At 43.7% G+C, this 19,923-nt stretch overlaps 1 long non-coding RNA gene across 1 annotated transcript in view; it reads right to left on the minus strand.

Moving 5' to 3' along the window:
• Positions 1 to 19,923, minus strand: part of LOC129628061 (uncharacterized) — a 58,990-nt gene that overhangs the window by 22,393 nt on the left and 16,674 nt on the right. Inside the window, exon 3 of the long non-coding RNA XR_008702714.1 lies at positions 84 to 135. This is a non-coding gene — a long non-coding RNA (uncharacterized LOC129628061). The remainder of the gene's footprint in view (positions 1 to 83; positions 136 to 19,923) is intronic.

The following is a 19,923-nucleotide window of genomic DNA, read 5'->3' on the forward strand; positions in this document are numbered from 1 at the left end:
AGCTACTGAACCACCAGGGAAGTCCCTGGAATCTGAACTTCTGCCAAGGAACTCGACTTGTGTCCCTGTGGACTCCCCCTCACCTGCAGGCGCTTTCTCACTTCCTTTATTTCTTTGGCCATGTTGCCAGGGTAACTGGAACATCCAGAGGGAAAGAAATTAATCCACATTAGGAGGCAAGTAGATTTCTTTAACTCTAAAAATGAGAGGGGAAACGGAATTGGGAGGGAAAATAGGCAAAAACAGTCCAGTCCAGATGAAAAACAAACTCAGGTCTGAGCAGATGGATCCAATTTCACTTGGAGAGACAGTGGGGCGCAGTAAACATGGTCTGGGCCCGGGGAGCAGACATTTCCGGATTCCAGTTCCATCTCAGCTCTTCAGTGTTCAGACAGGCGACTTATCCTCACCGAACCTCAGTGTCCTTACCTGTGATAATAATACCTACCTCACGAGTTTAGGAGAATTAAAAGAGACAATATTTGTAAGCAGTTCACCACAATGCCCGACACAGAGTCAATTCTCCATTAAAGATAATGATCATTATAACCAATCCCAAGGGAAGTGAAGAACCAAGTGAAGTGAACCAGTGCCAGGTGAAGAATCAGGAAGACCAGGGTGACAAAAAAGTGAAAATTGTGTCATGTCATGAAGTTTTTACCAAGGAAAAAAACAGATTCAAAAGTTCTCTTTGAGTATAGGATGGGGTGTCCTGTAAACAGTGGACTTTAAAGTGTTTTGTTTACCTAATAAACTTATCTGTGGTTGCCAAGGGGGAGGGGTGGTGGGGGAGGGATGGAGTGGGAGTTTGGAATTAGCAAATGCAAACTATTCTATTTATAATAGGTAAACAACAAGTTCCTACTGTATAGCACAGAGAACTGTATTTAATATCATGTGATAAACCATAATGGAAAAGAATATGAAAAAGTATATATGTGTGTATATGTGTGTGTGTGTGTGTGTATACATATGTAACTAAATCACTTTGGTATACAACTATACTTTGATAAAATAAATTTCTTAAAAAGTGTTGGTATTCCTCCTGTAGATAGGTTTTTAGAACAAAGATGAAAGCTGAAGGGAAACAAGTCATAGCTCAATGTAAAGAGGCTTTCTTTCTGAGTTGGCTTCCCTGGGGCTTCCCTGGTGGACCAGTGGTTAAGATTCTGCCCTCCAACGCAAGGGATATGGGTTTGATCCCTGGTCCGGGAACTAAGCTCCCACGTGCTGTGGGGTGCAGCCAAAAATTTTAAAAAACAAATTTTAAAAAAAGTGAAATGACTGTGCCCTGATAAGCCATAGAATCTGAGAATGAGACTCATACTGGCAAAGGGAGAATGGCCTTTGACTGGACGTTTATCACAGAATTCAGACCTAGGCTGGATGCCCGTGAAGATTCCTTATAACACTGAAATTCTATGTCTGCTGTGTTCTATTGCTCACTATAAATATTATCAAGTGTTTATTGGTCATTTCTTGAGCACCATAGTGGGGTTAGAGGTGAGAAAAGAAAGTACAAAGATCTAGAGGATAAAGTTTCTGTTTTCGAAATATTTCGAAACATTTCGAGTCTCCTTAGGCAAGCAAGATACACAATTCAATTTGATATTTATTAAAGCTGACAAGTTGGTGATGGACAGGGAGGCCTGGCATGCTGCAATTCATGGGGCTGCAAAGAGTCGGACATGACTGAGCGACTGAACTGAACTGGACTGAAAGCTGACTTCTGGTGAAGCCTGTGCTTGTAGGTAGAAATTCAAAGAGGAATTGAGACAGCCCCGAGGATCCTGAGATACCTACATCAGAGCAAGATGCTGTACTCTCAGGGTTAACTGAGTTTTTTATGTAAGATCTACATGAATTCAGAGGGAGGAGAAATCCTTGGTTTTGAGCAGGAGCATGATAATGTATAAGCAGTAAGGCCTTGCTGAATACTTTGTACACACAACTCTCCTGACTAATCTCAAGAAAATGTGTTTGTATTTTGATGTGAGGACTTGCTATAAGCAAGGTTATGGGACGGAAGAAACAGACACGTGCCAGATGTCAACAACCAGAGGAAACGATGGGACCTTCCACCCTCCAGAGTAGGGACAGTAAAGGCAAGGAGTTGGAAAGACAGAGAGTGAGCCAAAGGTAACTTGCTGGGCAAAATGTTGAGGAAAAATAGTGCCAGTGACTGATTCTTTTTTTTTTTAATTTGGTTGCTTTGTTACTTTGTAAGTTGCTTAAAGAGTACTCAGGCCTTTGATAAGTTCCCAACATATCCAATTTTCTACCATCACATCTTCACTCTATCTTTTCCAGAATTTCTGTCTTCCTTAGAGACAGAAGAATATTTTGTTTTAATATTTATTTAGCTGCTCCAAGTCTTAGTTGCAGCACACAGGATCTTCAGTCTTCATTGCAGCAGGCAGCATCTGTAGTTGCGGCATATGAACTCTTGGTTGCGGCCTGTGGGATCTAGTTAGCTGACCAGGAATGGAACCCTGGGCCCCCCGCACTAGAAGCATGGGGTCTTAGCCACTGGACCTCCAGGGAAGTCCCAAGGGAGTAATATTTTTTGAGCCTCAATATCAGATACTTTCCAAATTTGTATGGTCAGTCCATTGAAGATGGTTTGTCTCTTGCTCTCTGTACATCCCCTGCTTGATCAATCCCTGCTTCAATCCTCATAATTATGGGGCTTCATTAGTAACTGCCTATGTGCTTGACCCCTGCCCCACCCTCTGATTTCCGTGGTAATTGATGAGCCAACCTGATATCAATTCCCCCTAAAATGGTAGCCTCCTCCCTGAAGTGACAAAGATTGCTGCCATGTCCTGCCTGCCGTCTGCTGCACTCGATAGGGAGTTGCTCCAGGAACCTGCTTCTTATATGTAAGGTCTCATCCAATAAGCCATGGATGTCTCTGTCTCTAGACCCTTTCTTCGCCTTAAGGCTGGGCAACTACTAGGGCTTACAGGCTGCACCCCAACAATACTTTACCCTAGTTTCTCCTGAAGACGCCTATGTGGGTATCATAATCACTTTCACTTAAATCAGTGCAGAAACTGACATACAAACATGCTAGTAAAGCACCCACGGTAACACAGTGGAGAGGGAAGAATTCGAAACCAGATCTGTCTAGTTCCAAAGCATGTGGTTTTGAAGTGCCCTACACTGTTTTTCCATGATGCTGATGGTGACCACGAGGACAATGGTGATGTCAGAGATGATGATGTGGATATCTTGCAATAAGCTGATGAACTCACATGTAGAATCATTCATGTTCTAGGGGCAGAAACAAGACAATGTTAGCAACCAACACAAGAGGGACCTGTAACACCAGACTACAGGGCAATAGCGTCATATTCTAAAGCAAGCCTGCCCACTTCTGAATCCCAGGAGTGAAACAGTTCTGGCAACACAGTTGCTTCCAATTTAGCCAGTTCAATATTTCATTTTTATCTTTAACTGATTTAAAAGTCAGCGCTTATCCTTTGGTTAAATTTTAGTGAGGCTTTTAACAAGATATTAAGATGAACTTCATGCATGACCTTCAACAAGATTGCAAATGGCTTAATCAGACATGATTTTGTTTATTATTTTATTTAGATTTATTTATAAGTTAAATAGAAAAACTCTCATTTTCATGAAAAACAAATAGTTTTGATTGAACAATCCAAGACACCTTGTTTTGAGTGGGAACAAGGAATTCTTTCATTTAATCCCAGTAACAAACCTGACATTCCCATTAAAGCGAAGATAGTCAAATGAGGTTACAATGCTCCCAGCTGAGCTGTGTTCTTAGGGTGGGGGAGAGGGAGGGAAGAAAAGAAATCAGAGAAGAGAGGGAAAATAGAATGAGAAACAGATGGTCTCTAATTTTCAAACCGGAAACTTCTTTTGGTTGTTTACCGTTTGTAATCTGAACCAAAAAACAGAAGGCAGATACAAATGCCTTCAAGTGATAACTCCCTCGGGCTTGGAGCAGGGGAAGGGGGAGCCTTGGAGCCCTTTGTCCCACCCCACACGTGGTCCTGGCCACAGGGTTCTGCTGGCCCTGGCATCTTCCCATTTAGGACTTGTGGATCTCTGGTCTTGGGGAACTGGCCTTGCTTTCAGCTCTGTGTGTGGTTTGCATGCTCAGACTGATCCACATTGTGATGAGTGAAGAGGCCAGGGGCTGCTGGGTGGTGTGTCTGCTGGTTCTTCCAAGTTCCAGTTTCATCTTTCCAGTTCGCTACCACGTTGGCTTTTCAAATGCAATGTGTCCAAAATTAATTTTGCAAACGTTCTCCAACTTTTGAGAATGGCGTTTCTTTAGTCCTCTAACTTCAAATATTTTTCTTTTTTTTTCTCCAAATATTGTTCATTCACCCGCCATATCTAAATCATTTTCAATCCTCTAGAATGGGTAGATTTACTTCCAAAATATCTCTTGAATTTAATTTTTTATTTTCAACTGCACTGCCAATATTCTGTTGAAGCAGTTTTCTCACCTGGGTTTTTGTAACATCATAATCTCTCTGTATCCCTGAAAATGATATTGACTTTATACCAGAGAGGGAAAAATCCTGTGGTCCTTCAGGGTTGGTGTAATACATTAATTTAAATATAAGCAGGCATAAAATTAAAATTGTGAACTTTTTACCTGTAGTAGTTATTACCAGGAACAGTCAGCCCCCCATATCTGCAGGTTCAATATCCATGAGTGTTGCATCTGCGAATCACACATCCACAGAATCAATCAAACTCAGATCAAAAATATTCCCCCAAATTCCAGAAAATTCCAAAAAGCTAAATAGGAGAATTTGTCACACACAGGCAGCTATCCACAAAACACTTACATTGTATTTACAGCAGGAGACATAAGAGACACAGATTCAATTCTCGGGTCAAGAAGATCCTCTGGAGGGGAGCATGGCAACCCACTCCAGTATTCTTGCTTGGAGAATCTCATGGACAGAGGAGCCTGGCGAGCTACAGTTCATGGGGTCACAAAAGAGTGGGGCAAGAGTGAAGCAACAGCACGCACGCACGATGCACACACTATTTGCACTGTACTAGGTATAATTAGTAATCTAGAGATGGTTTAGGGTATACTGGAGATGTGTGTAGGTTATATGCAAATACTATACCATTTTATATAAGGAATTTGAGCATCCACAGATTTTGATATCTGTGGGTGTCCTAGAATCAATCCCTTGAAGAAACCTGGGGATGACTGTAACTAAAACATTTTACATAAAAAATAAACATGAAAGACTAATGAAACTATAATACATTAATTTAAAGTGACAGTATATTGTCCTGCTGAAACTAGTGTTAGGTAAATTTGTCCGTTTGTGCTTCACTTGTTATTAGCTGAATTCTTTTGAGCGTGGTGGGCCACTTTTTGGGCGTCCCTGGTGACTCAGATGGTAACAAATCTGCCTGCACTGCAGGAGACCCTCAGTTGAAAAGATCCCTGAATAAGGGAATGGCAACCCATTCTACTATTCTCGACCACGTTTTGAGTTCTAGCACATTGTTTTTTAAACAAATACTCTTGAAACTGTCACTGAATGATTTTGAATAGTATACCCCTAATTCTAACACACAAATATTTGTAACGCTTTCTTATTTACTTGCTAATTAGCAGTTTCAGGGCTTTCCTGGTAGCTCAGCTGGTAAAGAATCTACCTGCAATGCAGGAGATCCTGGTTCAATTCCTGGGTCAGAAAGATCCCCTGGAGAAGGGATAGGCTACCCACTCCAGTATTCTTGGTCTTCCCAGGTGGCTCAGACAGTAAAGAATCTGCCTGCAATGCGGGAGACCTGGGTTCGATCCCTGGGTTGGGAAGATCCCTTGGAGGAGGAAATGGCGAGCCACTCCAGTATTCTTCACTGGAGAATCCCCAAGGACAGAGGAGCCTGGTGGGCTACAGTCCATGGGATCTCAGAGAGTCAGACATAACTGAGCGACTAAGCACACACAACACAAAGCAGTTTCAAATTAAAATGTGCAGAGGCAAGATACTCAGGAAAGATGCGCCCTGAAGAGGTTTCATGTTTCAAACTGGTTCTTTGGGATCCAGGACGCCGACACTTCCATGTGCCAGGTAAGGTCTCAGTTTCCTCACTCATCTCTGTATAAGCTACTTTGCAACTTCTGTTCTTTTAAAAAAAAGAAATTTATTTGATTGTGTCAGGTCTTGGTTGCAGCACGTGGGATCTTTCAATGCGGTGTATGGACTCTCTAGTTGCAGTGTGCAGGCTCCGTAGTTGTGGCTAGGGCTTAGTCCTCTGCAGCATGTGGGATCTTAGTTCCCCGACCAGGGATCAAACCCACTTCCCTTGCATTGCAAGGCAGATTCTTAACCACTAGGCCACCAGGGAAGTCCCACAGCTTCTGTTCTTTTCTGGTGCTGTGACATCATATTGCCTTCACTTGGTTGTCAATGCGTCATAAGCACAAATAACTCCATAAGCGGAGGGTTTGTTCTTGTTTTGTTTGTTTTTTGTGAAAAACATTAAGCGTACATAAAGTAAGGAGAATAGCACAGTGAACCTTTTCATCCTTTTGCTCAGCTATAACCATCCATTCGTGGGCGATTTCATTTCATTTATATTCTCATCCACTTTTCCTCCACCCCTAGTCCCCAACTGGGCAGTTGTGAAGCAGATCCTAGACACCAGGTAAATCCATACATAAACATTTCAGCACATACCCCTGAAAGATAAGAACTCCTTCTATTTATTTTTTAAAAAATTGTAGAAGCCATTTATTTATCTATCTTTGGCTGCTCTGGGTCTTTGTTGATATGCACAGGTTGTCTGAAGTTGGGGTGCACGGGCTTCTCATCGTAGTGGCTTCTCTTGTTGCAGAGCACAGGCTCTAGGGCCCGCAGGCTTCAGTATCTGTGGCACATGGGCTCAGCAGTTGCAGCTCGTGGGCTCTAGAGTACAGGTTCAGTAGGTGTGGCGCACAAGTTTAGTTGCCCCACAGCAAGTGGGATCTTCCTGGACCAGGGATCAAACCCACGTCCCCTGCATTTGGCAGGTGGATTCTTAACCTCTGGACCACCAGGGAAGCCCAAGAACTCCTTTTAAAACACGACCACACACCGTGATGATGCCTAAAAATTTTTTTCTTATTATTGATAAATAACCAGTTAGTGTTCAAATTTGCAGAGGGAGACTTTCATCTGTTTTGTCTATAGCTGTATGCCCAGGGCGTAGAAGAACACCCTGCTCAATTAATATTTGAGTAAAGGCATGGACATTAAATTTGAGTGGCCAAATTCTGTTATATAATGTGGTCATTCAAATACTCTAGGCTATCATAGTATTTTAAGATTCTCATTAGAATAAAAGCGCACAATTTGAAAATTATTGTAGAATTCTCCGAGCACTGAGAATATATCCACAAACCCCAGTTCAGTAACACTGTTATATACAATAGATTAATATATATTAATCTGCCAATTCATCTTCAAGTTCTTATTTTGGCTCTTCTGATCTTAAACACCTTTGGTACTTCCTGTTACTTGCAAAGTTTCATTACAAATTTCTTGGCCAGGCATTTGGGGCCCTTGGGACTCTGGCTTCAACCTGCCTGGCTGATCTCTCTCTTTGGTCCTCCATCATCCTGTTCAGAAGAGTCTAATGAGGCAGCTCTTCCCTGCTCTCTTGCTTTCTCCTCCCTTCTCATGACCTTCCTGATCCCTCCTCTCTTTGTTCTCCATCACTAGTGATGGAAACCCTTCCTTTTCTTCAGACAGCCTCAAAGAGCATTGTCCTCATGAGATCTTTGGTGATACTCCAACTGAACTGATTCACTCTCTTGAATTCAGCTACCATTGGATGGTGCATCTATTAACATAGTTTTAATATGCTACCTGGTTTTGGGTTTGAGGTTGTATTTGTTTATGTTATTGAAGTATAGTTGATTTGCAGTGATGTGTTAGTTTCAGGTTATAGCAAGTGATTCTGTTTTACATATATTCTTTTCCATGATCGTTTTTACAAGATACTGAATATAGTTCCCTGTGCCCTACAGTAGAACCTTGTCCTTTAACTATTTTATACACAACAGTCTGCTTCTGAGCTTCCTTGGTAGCTCAGATGGTAAAGAATCTGTCTGCAATGCAGGAGACCCACCTTAGATCCTTGGGTCAGGAAGATGTCCTGGAGAAGGGAATGGCTACCCACTCTAGTATTCTTACCTGGAGAATTCCATAGACAGAGAAGCCTGGCAGGCTACAGTCCATGGGGTGGCAAAGAGTCAGACACAACCGAGCGACTAACACTTTCAGTTCTTCACTTCAGTCTATATCTGCCAATCCCAAACTCCTAACTTTTCTCCCCCGCATTTTCCTCTCCGGTAACCTTAAGTTTGTTTTCTATGTCTGTAAGTCTGTTTCTGTTTTATAAATAAGTGTATTTATGTCATACTTTAGACTTCACATATAAGTGATATCATATATTTGGCTTTGGCTTACTTCACTTAGTATGATAATATTGTTCATGTTGCTGCAAATGGCATTATTTCATTATTCATGACTGAGTAATATTTCATTGTATATATATGGTTTTGTTTTGTTTGTTTTAAGCCTCTTCTTAGACTGTGGGATTTTTAAGGGAAAGCTCTGGCGTTCTTTTCTGTGTATTCCCTACCAGGTTTGGTTTAGAGCTTTGTGCAATTGCTTTCAACAGATAATTGTTGATTCGGCAAAGCTAGAAGAAGCTAGTGATCTCTTGTCACTCAAACCTTCATCCCTTTATCACCCCTCAAGTCCTTGTTTACCTCAGTTTAAGCTTAAAACTCCACTGGTTTCCCATAGCCCTCGAGGTATCATCAGGACTCCTTGGCAGGGCTTAAAAACATAACCATAAAAAGCATAACCAGCTCTGCCTACCTCAGCTTCATCTCTTCCTACCTCCCCAACTACCCCTTATTCCTTTGGATCCTGAACTCTGTGTTCTGGTTTGCCTTCTGCCGTCACTCCATTCTGTTTGCTTGAAACACTGTCTCCTAACTCTCTTCATCTATTACCATCATCTAGGTTTTAGCTTAGGTGGCACTCCCTTTGGGAAGTCTTCCCTGATCTCCTAAAGCTGGCCCAGGCATCCTTCCTGTGAGTTTCCATAAAACTCAGAACTTCACAATCACAGCATGGATCTCTCTGCATCATGATTGCCATCAGCCCTGTCTGCTGTCAAGAATACCAAGGTACATCTGGAAGGCAGGGTCACAGTGTCACTTGCCTCTGTATGAATTGAAGTCCCCATTATATATGTTACTGGTTGTGATGGGGGGACTGAAGAGGTGGCAGTGGTTACATGATATGAAGTTATAGAGGAAAACAGAGCCCATAGTGAAGAGGGCCTTGAAGACAGCGTCAAGGAATCTGGCTTTATCCTGAAGGCAGTAGAGAACCCTTTAAAATGGTCTTTAGGGACTTCCTGGGCAGCTCAGTGGTTAAGACTTCGCTTTCCAATGCAGGGGGTTGGGGTTCAATCCCTGGTCAGAGAGCCAAGAACCCCACATGCCTCATGACCAGTAAATAAAAACACAGAAAAAAAAATGGAAATAATATTGTAACAAATTCAATAAAAGACTTCAAAATGGTCCATATATATATATATATATATATATATATATATATATATATAGGCTTCCCTGGTGTCTCAGTGATAAAGAATCCACCGGCCATCCAGGAGACATGGGTTTGATCCCTGGTCTAGGAAGATACCACATGCCACAGAGCAACTAAGCCCTGAGCCACAACTAGTGAGCTCTAGAGCCCAAGAGCCACAACTGCTGAGCCCGTGAGAACTAGAACCCGTGATCTGCAACAAGAAGTCATTTCAGTGGGAAGCCTGACCACCAAAACTAGAGAAAAGCCTGAGCAGCAATAAAGACCCAGCACAAAGATAAATACATTAAAAAAATTTTTTTTAATCTTTAAAAATAAATAAATAAAAGGATCTTTAGCTAGGGAAAGGCATAAGCACGTTTCCTGGTAAGGTTTTAAAGAGAGTATTTTAGCTGCAGCGTAAAGGACGAAAGCCAGCCAAGACTACTGCCTCCCTGACCCCAGCTTTAAGCACTCTCACCAGTCTGCCCTGCTCTTGGGGCATTCACACTCCAGGTCCCTCCTGAGTGCCCACCCCTTGCCAAAGCTGACTGGTCCTGGGTCCTGGGGTCTCATCTGTGACAGCGGTTACAGAACTAATCCGCTAACGTGCTCACAAGGGCCACAGACCAGTCCTTCTAGATAAGGAAATACGATATAAAGGGCATGGCCTGGAGTCACAACCCTGAAGTTAATTTTCATTTCAGTTACAGCTAGCAAGAGACCGTGAGTGAGACACTTCTGGCTCTAAATTTCACACGAGGTTGCTATGAGTATCAAAATCAAGGTAACTTTCAGTTTTAGAGAAGATTTTTTTTTCTAGCAAGGGGAAAAAAGGAATTGGAAAAGTTTCATGGCATAATTCGCCAGGCTCCTCTGTCCATGGGGATTCTCCAGGCAAGAATATTGGAGTGGGTTGCCATGCCCTCCTCTGGGGAATCTTCCCAACTGAGGGATCAAACCCAGGTCTCCTCCAGTACAGGTGGATTCTTTACCATGGAAGCCACCAGGGAAGCCCATAATTAACATTAGAGCTAAGCAAAGGCCTACAGAGGGGAAAAAAAAAAAAAAAAAAAACTCAAAAAAAAAAAAAGGCCTGGAGAAAAAAATGGAGGCATTTCTCAGGTTTTACTGTCAGGGAACAAAAGACTATTAATTTTTTTGGCTGCACTACATGTCATGCAGGATCTTAGTTCCCTGACTACGGATCGAAGTTCCCTAGGACTAGTTCCCTTGCAGTGGAAGTGTGGAGTCTTAACCACTGGACCACCAGGAAGTCCCCAGAAAATAATTTAAATGTTATCTCAAGAACAGCTTTCAGTTCAGTTCAGTTGCTCAGTCATGTCTGACTCTTTGCGACCCCATGAATCACAGCACGCCAGGCCTCCCTGTCCATCACCAACTCCTGGAGTTCACCCAAACTCACGTGCATCGAGTTGGTGATGCCATCCAGCCATCTCATCCTCTGTCATCCCCTTCTCCTCCTGCCCTCAATCTTTCCCAACATCAGGGTCTTTTCCAATGAGTCAACTCTTCGCATGAGGTGGCCAAAGTATTGGAGTTTCAGCTTCAGCATCAGTCCTTCCAATGAACACCCAGGACTCATCTTCTTTAGGACGGACTGGTTGGATCTCCTTGCAGTCCAAGGGACTCTCAAGAGTCTTCTCCAACACCACAGTTCAAAAGCACTAATTCTTCAGTGCTCAGCTTTCTTCACAGTCCAACTCTCACATCCATACATGACCACTGGAAAAACTGTAGCCTTGACTAGATGGACCTTTGTTGGAGGTTGCTAAAGACTGAATGTATGTGAAAGTGAGTAAAAGTCACTCAGTTGTGTCCAACTCTTTGCAACCCCATGAACTATACAGTCCATGGAATTCTCTAGGCCAGAATAGTGGGTAGCCTTTCCCTTCCCCAGGGGATCTTCCCAACCCAGGGATCGAACCCAGGTCTCCCACATCGCAGGTGGATTCTTTATCAGCTGAGCTACAAGGGAAGCCCACAAATACTGGAGTGGGCAGCCTGTCCCTTCTCCAGCGGATCTTCCTGACCCAGGAATCAAACTGGAGTCTCCTGTATTGCAGGTGGATTCTTTACCAACTGAGCTATCAGGGAAGCCCTGACTGAATGTATTGTGTCCCCCTAAAATGAACATGTTGGAACCTAACCCCCAATGTGATGGGATTTGGGGGTGGGATCTTTGGGGGTGATAAGTTCATGAGAGTGGACCCTCATGAATGAGATCAGTGCCCTTATGAAGGGGACCCCAGAGAGCTCACCCACCCCTTCTGCCACATGAGGACACAGAAAGAAAACAGCCATGTATGAACAAAGCAGCAGACTCATCAAACACTGAATCTGCCAGAGCTTTGATCTTGAATTTTCCAGCCTCCAAAACTGTGAGAAATAAATTTTTGTTGTTTATAAGCCACTCAGTCTCTGATATTCTGTTATAGCCATCCAACAGACTGAAACAGCTGTCAAGGCAGGTGAGATTTGATCTGAAATTATTTGTCTTAGAGGTTTGGATGTCCTGTTTTCAGGCTCCTCTGTCCATGGGATTCTCCAGGCAAGAATACTGGAATGGTTTGCCATGCTCTTCTCCAGGGAATCTGCCCGATCCAGGGGTTGAACCCGTGTCTCTTGCATCTCCTGCACTGCAGGCAGATTCTTTACTGTCTGAGCCACCAGGGAAGCCCAGATAAGACTCAGATAATGCTAATTTTTACTGTTTTAGCTCCTTTTTTCTTACAGTCCCAGAAGACCATGTATTAATTCTCTATGATCTGCAAGTCTATTCCTCATTAATGTTAAATATTATAATTTACATTTAACATTATAAATATTTTATATATGAACATAATATTAATGTTTAACATTAATTCTGTTCTAGGCTTTTGCTTGGGTTTGAGTCATATTCTGATTGTCTTAGGACAGGTATAAAAAAACCCATTTTAGGTGGACTAACGTGTGCATAGTAGAGCTTATATTTGTTTAATCAGATCCTAAGTCACAGGGTAACATTGTCCAATTCTGTCCTATCTGTACGGAGAGAAGACACGACCATAGTCAGGATCGTGGACCTCTGCATAACTCATTCATACTCCAAATGGGGTCAAGTCAGAAAGCCAGACACTTCTGTTCACTGTCTAAATCATTTTTAAGCACCTCCTCAGGTGCTCAAAGCACTGAAGAATGCTTAGGATTTTTCCAAAAGTGTGATTCTGAATCCTCTTGAAACTAGACAATGTTTAGGTTTGGCAGGAATAGCAGATAGGAATTCTCCCCAAATTGTGTAGATCATTTTTATTCTAGTTATATTAAGGCACAAATTGTCTACTCCCCCTGCCCTCCTCGCACCCCATACACACACTCAGCATTTCCATGCTGAGACAAACACAGAAGAGAAAGAAGTCAAAGTCTGAACTCTGAATCCCTAGGGTGGAGCCCCAGTTCTCATGCTTACAAGCCCAGTGGCTGGAAGAGAACAATCCCTTGCTGAACTGTAGCCTTGTTGTTGTTCCTGTTTTTCAGTCACTCAGCCTCATCCAACCCTGTGACTCCATGGATTGTAGCCTGCCAGGCTCCTCTGTCCATAAGTTTCTCCAGGCAAGAATACTGGAGTGGGTTGCCATGCCTTCCTCCAGGGGATCTTCCCGACCCGGTGATCAAACCTGCGTTTCTTACATCTCCTGCATTAGCAGGCAGGAACTGCAGCCTCTCACCTATAAAATGGGGGTAACCACAGTAGTAGCCCTTCTGGGGTCTCACATGGTATCACAGACATGGAACGACTGTAAAGGCACCTTGATGTTCAAATACTCCCGAAGTTGCCATTATTTCTTCCTTTGCTCTTCTCTCTGTTTGCATAGCTCAAGTGAAGCTGAGTTGGGAGGAAAGATGTGCAAAGTAGAAGACCAGAGTCCCAGGGCAGTTCAGGATCAGAGAGCATATTAGGGAAAGATGCTGGGCAAGCAGAGCAGAGGCTGCAGCTGGGGTCAGTCAGAGGAAAATCAGTCCTCCTTCCTGCGTTCCTTTGCCCCTTCCTCCCACTCCTTCCTTCTGTCCCATTTGGCTGCACCAAGGTGCAGAAGGTGATCAAGAGTAGACACCTTGAGTCTTCCTCCGGGGGCCTTTACAGTCAGGTGAGCAAAGCTAGGAGCATAGAGGGACCAGTGGTGGGGGGCGGGGTAGGGGCTGAGTGACATTGTGGACACCCCAGTGAAGACCTGATGCCCGTAAAGTGGGAAAGCGCTGGAAAGGCAGGTGAGCTGCACAGGGCAGGGGTGATGTATACTTTCTGGGTTTGTTGAACCAGAACTCTGCCCTTCTAGGGGCCACTCCGACCATCATTCTGAGACAGGCTTGGGACCTGGGACCCATTGCAGCAATGCTGCAGTGCGTGCACCTGGATACACCTTTCCTTGAGCAACAAAATGCTAAGAGGCTGTATAGACTAAAAATAACTGCAAATTCTGGACCCCGAAGATACAAAGAGACCAAAAAACCCTAATGCCACTTTTGGGGAGCCTGCAGCAAAAACAGGGAGCTGAGAGCAAAAGCAGGGCACTGTGCATGCCCCCTGTACACACCACCACCTACAGGGCAGGTGAAACACCTAAACCACCCCTCCAGTGTGGACACACCCCTCCCCGCACCCCATATAAGGAACTAGCTGGCCCCTTTCGTTCTTGCTTTTCCCTGGTGTCATCAGGGGCACCAATAAAGCCTGGCCTGAATTTCCTGTCTAGCCACTAGTCCATTTCTATTGACTGGGGAAGGCCAAGAACCCTGGTTGGTATCACTGCCTTCTAGCCATTTCTACAAAACCCTAAGAACATCTTTGTTGTTTAGTTGCTAATTCGTGTCCAACTCTTAGCGACTCCATGGACTGTAGCCTGCCAGGCTCCTCTGTCCATGGGATTTCCCAGGCAAGAATCCTGGAGTGGGTAGCCATTTCCTTCTGCAAGAGATCTTGCATACCCATAGGTGTCTGTGTTTCAATTTGGAAGGCATTTCATTTCTTTTCAACAACTTGATGCTCTGTGTTGCTGTTAGTCGCCTAGTCGTGTCTGACTCTTTGCGACCCCATGGACGGCAGCACGCCAGGCCTGCCTGTCCCTCACCATCTCCCAAAGTTTGCCCAAGTTCATGTCCATTGCATCAATGATGCCATCCAGCCATCTCATCCTCTGATGCCCTCTTCTCCTTCTGCCCTCAATCTTTCCCAGCATCAGGGACTTTTCCAGTGAGTCAGCTCTGTGTAGTAGTAGCCATTTGACAGGTGAAGAATCTGAGGCCAGTGTCAAGTGATTTGTCCAAAGCACACTGCAGGAAAGCCACAGAACCTGGCCCAACTGTGAAATCCCACGATGAAACCCGGCAATCACAGCAGGACAGCCTCCAGCACACTGAGCTGAAACCTTTGCACTTGGGCGAGTGGGGAAGCCGGCCTGATGGGAGGGGGAGACAGTCTTACTCATCCACCACCCGCTAGATCTCTCCCTCCCTCCTCCAGTCCTCTGCTATCTCCCCCCAGAGCATCCATCGCCCACGCCATCCCCCTCCAGCTGCAGTTCTTCTGACCACAAAACACTTCCCACTTCACATCCTGCCCCAGAACCTAGAAGTACAAGAGCCGCCACAGCAAAAGGAAGCAGTTAAAGGGCAGGTTCTCCCCTCCCTCTCTCTTTCCCCCCACTCCTCCCCTCTGTCACCTTCTCTCCCCTGACCCCTCCTTCATCCCAGCCTAATATAGTCAGGTTTTAAAACCCATTCAGACTACTACTGGGGACCTTCTGGAACTGCATTCTCCCCTTCTGATGGGCCCAGGAAATTTGAAATTGCCAAGCATTTCAAGAAATTTACTTCTTTTCATTCCTTGCAGACCATCCCTGTGAAACCAGCACCAGCTCTCATTTTGTGGTTGTTCCCCTGGGGAGGTAAATAACACAAAGAGGCTTCCTCTGCAGGCTTTCATGAGTAAGAGCAGAAACACTTAGGAACTGAAGGGGGATGGGCTTGCACTGTTTCTACCTGTTTCTGTTTTGTTTTCTCTTTTCCTGTCCTCCTTCCCATTCTAAGTCCAGGATTACCGGTAGTCCGCTAGTGGGCTAGACCCAAGCCCACTGCAGAAAATGACTTTTCTCTATAGCAGTCATAGGCTGACCACACACCTGTTAGGGACAGTCTGACTTTCAATATTGTCTTATTGTCAGGGCCTGTGAGCTGATGTTGGGCTCAAAACCCATGATCACTTCGTTTAATACCTTCCCCTGGGGACTTTCAAGGCTCATTTCCCACCCATGTTTCTTGGGGAAGAAAGCCAGCCTGGCTGTGTCCATCTTGTCTTCATTTTTGTAGCATGTGCTGACCTCCCCCACCCAGTCCCAAGAATTTGGAGGGATTTGAGCATGAGAAGAGGCTGAGACGACAGACCCTAAACGAACATCCACAGTCCAAGCCCCGATGGAAGATGTCCTTGCCCTCACGTGGTCCTCACCTGGTAGCAGGGACAGTTAGCTACTGTCACTGCGGGATGTTGTTAAAGGTGATTTCCGATTTGGCCACCTGATGAGAAGAACGGACTCATTAGAAAAGACCCTGAACGACTGGGAAAGACTGAGGGCAGGAGGAGAAGGGGGCGCCAGAGGATGAGGTGGTTGGATGGCATCACGGACTCAATGGACGTGAGTTTGAGCAAATGCTGGGAGCTAGTGAAGGACTGGGAAGCCTGGCCCACTATAGTCCATGAGGTCACAAAGAGTTGGACACAACTTAGCAACTGAACAACAAATTTCCTCATCTGTCAAATGGCAACAATACTTGAAACTTCCCAAGACTACTGTGAGACAATTCATGTGATAACTGGAAAGCACCCTGTAGAAGGCTATTCTGATGCCCACCCAGTTGCAGGCTCCTTAGCAGAACTTCATCAACTCTGAACAAGAATGAGGAAATAATGGAAGAAAGAGTGAATGAATAAATGAACATAATGCTTTACTGTCAGTGTAAGAGTGATGGGCTAAGTCACCTTTTGTGGGATTTGATAGTCTGCAGTCAAATGTATACAAACAATTCTATGCAAATCAAATGTGCATACAGAGATGTATGCACTGACTTCTTATAATCTTCACATTCCTTTAAGTAGCTTTTCATTTTTCTTTAAAAAAAAAAACGTTTTATTGCAATATGGTTGCCTTACAATGTTGTATTCGTTTCTGCTGTACAACAGAGTAAATCAGCCATGTGTATACATATATCCTCTCCTTTTTGGACTTCCTTCCCATTTAGGTCACCACAGAGCATTGAGTAGAGTTCCCTGTACCGTGCGGTAGGTTCTCATTAATTATCCAGGTTATGCATGCGTGCGTGCTCAGTCACTTCAGTCATGTCCAACCCCTTTCAACCCTATGGATTACAGCCCGCCAGGCTCTTCTGTCTATGGGATTCTCCAGACAAGAATATTGAAGTGGGTTGCCAAGCCCTCCTCCAAGAGATCTTCCCAACCCAGGGATGGAACGCACTTGCATCTCCTGCATTGCAGGCAAAATCTTTACCATTGAGCCACCAGCAAAGCCCTATCTATTTTATTGAGAGTATCAATAGTGTATGCATGTCAATCCCAGTTCATCCCACATCCTCTTTGGCCCCTTGGAATCCATACATTTGTTCTCTACCTCTGTATCTCTATTTCTGCTTTGCAAATAGGTTCATCTGTACCATTTTTCTATATTACACATATGTGCAATTAATATATGATATTCATTTTTCCCTTTCTGACTTAATTTAACTCCATATAACAGTCTCTAGGTCCATCCATGTCTCTGCAAATGACCCAGCTTTGTTTCTTTTTATGGCTGAGTAAAATCTCATTGTATATATGTTTCACATCTTCTTTATCTGTTCTTCTGTTGATAGACACTTAGGTTGCTTCCATGTCCTGGCTACACTGAATGGTGCTGCAGTAAAGGTTGGGGTACATATATCTTTTGAACTTACTGTTTTCTATGGTATTTATTTTTCCTTTTTGCAAACCAGGAGTGTGACGTTCAGACTCGCCTACAGTGCACTAGGTAAGAAGTAACAGAACAGAAACTTGAACTCAGGTCTTCTCCCTCTAAGCCCACACCACTGCCATTTCCCTCTGGAACACAGTCTCAGCTTCGACTTCGCCCCCGCCCCCATTCATCCAGTCAAGGGGCCCTCACCCCTTCATTCTCTTTCTTGCAATCACCTGTTTTATTTCCTTCACCTCATGTATTACTTCCGCTATTGGAGGTAATATCATCTCACTTGTCGTTGTTGCTTTTAAGTCTGTTAGCTGTCCTGTGAGCCTGGCTCTGTGCTGAATTTGACCTTCATTCTTTAATAAAACAATCACAACAGCCTTATGAATTTAATATCACTTTTATCCCTACCTTAGGTGTCAAAAAATGAAAAATTATAGTTTAGGTTATCTTGCAAGTTTTCACAGAGTAGCAGAGTTACTCTAAGTAAGAGTTCAGATATTTGGTATCTGACTGCAAATGTTCACACTTTTCAATTCTGTGTTGTCTCCTAAAAGTGCTAGATGACTGTTTTTTTTAGGATAGTGGTGCTTTTGTCATTGTTGTCATTGTTTTCAGAACTAATATATAACTTCTACAACATCTCTTAAGAAAATTGGTGACACCCTAGTATCTACTGATTTCAGGAGGATTGAGACTTACTGAAATAAATGATATAACAGACGTGTACAATAATGGAATGATTCCAGTGTTATTTTTCAGACTCTTGGAGACAAGTAGCAGTGTGAGCCTTGTTAATATCTGGCTTGAAAATGTATGTTCTTATACTTCTCTGCAGATGTTACTGAAGATCATTACCGAAGAGCATATGTTGCCTGGTCATGAGAAGGAGATGACCCAGATGTGTATTTGGGGCTGAAAGGAACTTAACAGACTAAAATCTGCAGCCTATCACCTATCACACAAATACTAGAGTTGACTATAAATGACTGGAGATAGTGAACAGAGCGTGGATTTCATCTTCTGAAACTTCTAACTATATGGTTTGGGTAAGTCTCTTAGTTCTCCAAGTCTTGATTTCTCAAAATGAGGAAAATAAAAACTTTATTTTCAGAGATGGTATAAGACGTGGGTTCGATGCCTGGGTCAGGAAGATCCCCTAGAAAAGGAAATGGCAATCCACTCCAGTATTCTTGCCTGGAAAATCCCATGGACAAAGAAGTCTGGTGGGTTACATTCCATGGGGTTGCAAAGAGTTGGACACGACTGAGCGACTGAGCACACATAAAGGAATAAATGAAACAATTCATATAAACTACCTGATGTGCTGCTGGTAATAAGTAAACTTTAGTCTCCTTCCACTATCTCCTGGTTTATAATGATTTACTAGTCCGAACACAAGACTTGATTCTAACATAAAGAATAAGATCAATACTGCAAGTAAAGAGACTGGAATGCTAACATCTAAAGAATGCTGTCCCCAGCATAGCAGTACGTCTTGGGACATTACCCACTTGGCCTAACTATGCTGTGTTAGCTCAAAACATTTTTGGAATGCTTTTCTCTACCAGTCAGCCCTCTGTGTAGAAGACATGCGCAGGAAATGAAATCACAACTTGCTTATTAATCCATCTCGGATTGTTACTCATCCTGAACAAGTGAATGAATGATTATTTTCAAAACAGATGAACAGATAAGGAACAAGCCACAACATTACACTGCTTTGTGGAGTGGCCGACTCAGCTCTCTGGTCAAGTATCACTCAGCTTCCCAGAACTTTTTCCAGAAATACTCAAAGAAGCACTTGTTAGCAGTTTTACCAGTAGCCACTTTCTAAAAGGGGAAGTGGATTGGCTCCGAGGGACAGTGTGTATTAGTCACAGGAGGTGAGGGATGGTGACATTCTTAAAAACAGAGGGGACCAGAAATAGTATTGCAAATACCTACAGGATTCCTTTCTCTAAACAAAGGTTCAAAAACACTAGCTTTAATGAGGGTGGTGTGTAACAGGGCTGGTGTAGGGGGTGAGGCAACCCCATTTTAGGGAATAGCAGTCCCCAGGGAAGGACTCAAAAGCTGTTATTTACAAAAAAATTTGCTTTGATTGTGAGCTTCCTGAACTACTTTACTTAGATTTCAAAGGCCAATGACGTTGATACTCTTCACGAGTAATTACTAGCTAGATGTCTGGATTTATGGGCCTTGGGGCTCTTGCTGCCTGTGCCGGAGATTCTTTGTTGGAAGAAGGCCCGCATCTCCCATTTCATCTCTAGCTGTGCTAACCCTGCTCCAAGGCCACCCCT

The sequence above is a fragment of the Bubalus kerabau genome, chromosome 15 (genome assembly GCF_029407905.1).
Source record: "Bubalus kerabau isolate K-KA32 ecotype Philippines breed swamp buffalo chromosome 15, PCC_UOA_SB_1v2, whole genome shotgun sequence".
In the NCBI taxonomy this organism is placed as follows: domain Eukaryota; kingdom Metazoa; phylum Chordata; class Mammalia; order Artiodactyla; family Bovidae; genus Bubalus; species Bubalus kerabau.